General features: G+C 39.4%; 1 pseudogene; it reads left to right on the forward strand.

The window, feature by feature from the left end:
* Nucleotides 1-919: 919 nt before the first annotated feature.
* Nucleotides 920-1,290, forward strand: LOC121453654 (annotated as a pseudogene).
* The last annotated feature ends 4,595 nt before the right edge of the window (nucleotides 1,291-5,885 follow it).

Consider the following 5,885-nt stretch of genomic DNA (forward strand, 5'->3'; position numbering starts at 1 on the left):
TGCACCCCTTTTTATTGATGCATAGTTAATATGTCTTAGAATGTAAACAATTTTGTCTTTTAAAAATCATACAGTTCTAACACACAAAATATACTTAAAAGGTTCACTGATTTGCATGTTCCCTAAGAGTGTTCTTATCAAACTGTGTCCAACAATGTTTTCCCATAGAACATTAAAGAATCTATGTGGTATGTATTTTCTCATGGAACTATAAAAATACAGTGTTACCAACAAGACCATCCATCCCCAAACAACTACATATTCGAGAATACATTTTAAAGTAGTGGATCTCAACCTTCTTAATGCTGTGACTCTTTGCTATAGTTCCTCATGTTGTGGAGACCCTCAATCATAAAATTATTTCGTTGCTACTTCATAACAGTAATTTTGCTGTTCTTATGAATCATAATGTAAATATCTGATATGTGACACCAAAGGGGTCATGACCCACAGGTTGAGAACCACTGTTTTTAAGGTATCATTACTATTTTGGATTAAAATTGCATATTCACATTTCAATGGGAAAATCAGACATATCAGTCAAGAAACATTCACCACTAAGTGGAATAACTGTGGATGCTCTTAAAGCTAAAGCATGGTCTCTACAGAGTTGTGAGACATAAAATGTGAGATTAAGGGTGCAAATATGAGCTAGAAACATGGAGTCCCTACTTTCAATGTAAAGACACATGTACTTACATGTTTTCACAGTGTGCTGAAAAGTCCAGGATGTGAAAGCTGCCTATTTTTCCACCTTTACCAAACAGACAAAAATACTAATGTGAATGTGTTTGGAAACAATCTTTTGAAATAAAGACAAAGGACAAGAGCTCTAGCCAAAGAAAAGAAGTGGGACGATAGGCTCTTTTCCTCATTTGCACAGTAGCCATCAAGAATGACACAGTAGTTCATGACCAGGAAGTTCATGACTAATCCTCTTCTTCAAAGGAAATAGATGGTCCCTGATGTCTGTCACCCTGGGAAGGCAACAGCACCAAAGATAGACATTCGGGAAAAGCTAGCCAAAATATACAAAACCCCAGCAGCTATCATCTTCGTATTTGGATTCAGAACCCACGTTGGTGGTGTCAAAACAACTGGCTTTGGCATGACCTATGAGTCTCTAGATTATGCAGAATGAGCTCAAACATAGACTGGCAAAACGTGGCCTTTATGAGTAGAAAAAGACTCCTTGAAAACAGTGAAAGGAACACAAGAACAGAATGAAGAAGGTCAGGGGGCCCTCAAAGGCCAGCCAACGTTGGTGTTGGCAAAAAGCTAAAGGAGTAGATCTACGGTGACTTTATGTGCCATATCATGCAGACAATTTCCTAGAGAACAAATAAAGTAAAAGCTTAAAAGAAAAAAAAAGAAGCAGGAAGATAAGGGAAGGAGCCCATCAGGTGGGACATACATACACAACCCCCGTTTCTCTATTGCACATAAACCTGGACTCCTTGTTAGAAAAGACTGAGGGTCAAGGATATTGCACCCTTCTGTCTTCAGAACCAAGGACACATTAAGCATAACTTTTCACATCAAGAACTAGGAAAACTACAACCTAAATGAGGAAAGAAAACAGATAAGAACATTGCCACAAATAGTATGTTTAAAAGCCTGACAAAGAGTTTAAAGTAGCTGCCATTGAATGTTTCGATCATGAGTTCTCTTGAAATAAATAAAAACATGTAAAACCCCAGCAAAGAAGAAAGCATCGAAAAGAAATCAATGGAACAAAATATTAGAAATAAAAGACATGATTAACAGGCATGAAAGCTTAATACATGGATTCAGAAGCAGCAAAAAGAATCTGTATCTGAGGGCAGGTCAACAGAGTATGCCTTACTTGACCGAAGAGAAATGTACTGCAAAGATTTGAGTATCAGAGATCTGGAATAATTTCTAAAGCTTTAGAATTTCCTAAAGAGTAGAGAGTAAAGAGTTGTTCAGAGAAATAGGGACAGGCATGTCCTTAAAGTTGGTGATAGATGTAAGTAATGTAGATTAAAAATCTGAACCTATCCCAAATAAGGAGATCTGCAGCATTGCCTCCTCTCATGACTATAGGAACCAGAGCTAAAAGAGTTACTAGCTTCTGGGTTGCAGAGCACACTAAGGTATGCTTTCCTGTGTTACCTGAAACCCTGTTTATGAAATAAATTTTATAAGCCAGCATCAGTGTGAGTTAGTTGGCCCGGCTCTTCGCAGAAGAACTCAGAGAGAGCCGAAGAGTCTTCTCACTCCCCAGGCTAGAGACCTCGTTAAACTCTCAGTCTCTGCAGCATGAAATTCAAGGTGAATGGTGAAGAGTTTGTACATCCCAATAAACCTCTGCGCTGACTTAATAATCAGATCAAATCAAACCGAATTTGGAAAAGTCCAGGTTTAATGGATGCCAGTGCTCCCGGGTGGCCTTCCTGCTCCCCAGGGATGGAGATGGAGAAGGGAGACGGGAAAACCATGTGTGTGGTCTCTTGGGGAGCAGTTTGAATAGCCTGTGGGAGTGGTCTTGAGCATCTCTAAAGAGGGGTCATCATTTGCTGAACTTTCTTGAAGGTGGAGTCTGGACTGAAGCAACTCCCAAGGGAGGGGCCTAAGATGGAACTTTCCATCCAAACATTCCAGATTCTTTGGGTATATGGATGCCAGGGGCTGGGGTAAATCCTTAACCCAAACATTTCAGACTCTTTGGGTATAAGAATGTTAGGGACTGAGGTGATGCTTCCAACCAAACAAATGGAAATTCCAACTTTAAAGAGTGAGAGAATACATTATTCATAACTTGAAAGTTAAAACAGCAAAATCTGTAAAATTTTAAAGATAAGGAAACTTTCCATTCATTACCTAATATGTCTTAATAATTTATTCATGATTTTTATGAAGCTGACCTGTATTTATTCTTAGCATATGAGAAACTGAATTCATCAGCACCATTAAAATAGCCTATTTGCACATTCCACCTGACTGTAACCAAATGGAAGGTTGGTTGAATGCCCATTTTACAGAGCTGAGCAGTCTATTAGGGTTGTGTGTGTTGTAGCCCTAGCGCTTGGGAAGCTGAAGCAGGAGAAATCTGAGCTCTAGGATAGTATTGGTTAAAAAATAAGCACCCCCCACCATTTTTAGTCTGAAAATAGTAAAAATAACAGCAACAACAAAAGGAAGAAACCATTACTGTCCATTGATGCAACTGAATTTTCCTTCCTGCTTCTTGTTTCCTTTAGTTTTTCATGATATTTTCACTAGGATACTCATTCACTGCCGGCTATATGTTGCTATATGTTGAGGTCATCTGTCTCTGTCTTATGTTGACCTTGACCTGTTGTGCTCAATATTGTCAAGATAAATTTCACTACAGAGGTGTGTGTCATTGTATTTACCTTTTTGTATAATGCATCATAGTCTACTTCATCTACAATCTACGAATGCACAACTGCTGGGAGCCCGTCATACATACCAGGCAATCTACATTCTAGGAGACCCGTGCTTTCCCGAGTGCTCTCCTTTTAGATGTGTGTGTACCCTGTGAGCCACCTTCCTGGACTGTGGTTAATTGTGTTGGAGAAACCTGACCAGAACAGAAGCTATCTCTTTGGGATGAAGGGCTGGAATTTAAATTGACCAATCTGTGGCTGGAACTGAAAAAAAAAAAGTAAATAGATGAAAATGCCTTTCTGTGGGATGAAACACATGTGTCAAAAGAAGTCAAGATAAATATATAAACAAGCGTTTGCTGTACCTCCACTTACTTCCCCTGTTCTGGATCACAGTGTTTTCTGAGCCTCAGCAATCTTGAGTATTAAAACACCTCCACTTCTTCCATTTTGTTTTAAACATCTCCCCTTGTTGTCTTGAATTAGCACAAGCAGTTACCTCATTCTTGTCATTAATGAATCTTGCACAAGGCATCATGTTCCAGTGGCTGTGGTCTGAACCTTTGAGCTGCGTGGCTAAACACGTTTTTCTTCTCTCCTTTAGCACATTCTTTATTCTCTTATTTCACTCATAAGGATATACGTTTCTCCTTTTGCTCAATTTTCATATTCCAGCTTGATTGTTTCCCCTGTTTTCCTCCTAAACAATAACCATTCTTGACACTCTTCAAATGGAACACCCTTTTCATAAAGTGACATAATTTGGGCTCACATAAGTCAAGATTAACAGGCTGTGTCATAGCAACACACATCAGTCATCTAAGGAATCTATTTCTTGTTTCACTGGGGTCTTCAGGGATCCCCATAATCACTCTGGGATTAGCTCTAAGGACCAATGGCAGTTCTGAATAACCCCAAATATGAGCCAAACAGCACTCTACCATCCGATTAATTCTTGCCATGTAGATGCAGAAAATACTTCTTTTGAAATTTTAAAATTCTCTTTTAATTATATATATCAGGGAAAAACTGTTAGATGCATAAAAATCTTACTCAATGAATTGTATAAAATGATAGTTTATGAAGCCAGAAGAGATATTTTCTATGGGAGTCACCAGATCTATCTTTGTGCTTTGAGAATGGCCCCAGATTTCTTCTTTATCTTCCAGAAAGGTCATTATGCCACTGTGTGGAATAAATTGTTGTTCATTTGTTTTATTTTGCTTTTCTCTTGTTCTTGGGAAAACCAAAATCAAAACCAAGCAAACAAAACCACTAGCTGACCGATTTTATGTATTTCAAGGTTCATACATTTTAATTTCAATATAATCATTTTTTATTGGTTTCCCTACCAATACACACATTTTGTCTATATTGTGTCTGAATGATTCTATAGACCAGTATTGTGTCTGGATGTGTAGTCTCTTTTGGTTTGCTTGTTTTTTATATTAGATATTTTTATTGAATTAAAATGAAAAGTAAACAATTGATACTTGCTTTTGACTACTTATTTTTCTTTTTTAAATTTATTTAACATTTTACATTCCATTCATAGTTCTCTTCTGCAACCTCTATTCCCCCAACCCCAACTTTCCTCCCTAATCTAACCCCCATCTGCTCCTCCCAATGGGTAAGGGCTCCCATGTGGAGGCAAAAAATGTCTGGTCCGTTAAGTTGGGGCAAGCCCAAGCCCCTCCTCACTTTGTTAAGGTTAAGCATGGCATTCCACCATAGGGAATGGGCTCCAATAAGCTAGCTCATGCACCAGGGATAGATCCTGGTCCTATTGGCCAGGGGCCACTCAGGTAGTCCAAGTTTTTTTTTTATTTATTAAAGATTTCTGCCTCCTCCCTGCCACCGCCTCCCATTTCCCTCCCCCTCCCCCGATCAAGTCCCCCTCCCTCGTCTGCCCAAAGAACAATCAGGGTTCCCTGCCCTGTGGGAAGTCCAAGGACCACCCACCTCCATCCAGGTCTAGTAAGGTGAGCATCCAAACTGCCTAGGCTCCCACAAAGCCAGTATGTGCAGTAGGATCAAAAACCCATTGCCATTGTTCTTGAGTTCTCAGTAGTCCTTATTGTCCGGTAGTCCAAGTTTTATCACTGTCTTCCACATACAGAGGGCCAAGTTTAGTCTGATGGAGGCTCCACAGCTGTTGGTCTAGAGTTCATGAGTTTCCACAAGTTTGGTTCAGCTGTCTTGTAGATTTCTCCACCATGATCTTGGCCTCCCTTGTTCATATATTCCTTCCTCCCCTTGTCCAATTGGATTCCTGGAACTTGGCCTCGTTCTTGGCTGTGGATCGCTGATGCAGACAATATTAAAGTACTATTTGATATGCTTCAACATTGAAATGTTGGGAAGATAAACAAAGAAAAACAATGAATTAAAGCCAGACTGGGGGAAGTTTGTCTCAGTGGGTTAATATTTCCTTTATTTAGAAGAGAAGATAGAAGTCAAGCCCTTCCCAACACCCTCAGTTCAAAGACGGAAAGTATGACACGAACAGAA

The sequence above is a fragment of the Microtus oregoni genome, unplaced genomic scaffold (genome assembly GCF_018167655.1).
Source record: "Microtus oregoni isolate MIOR12 unplaced genomic scaffold, Mior012 000011F_ref0000422, whole genome shotgun sequence".
NCBI classification, from domain to species: domain Eukaryota; kingdom Metazoa; phylum Chordata; class Mammalia; order Rodentia; family Cricetidae; genus Microtus; species Microtus oregoni.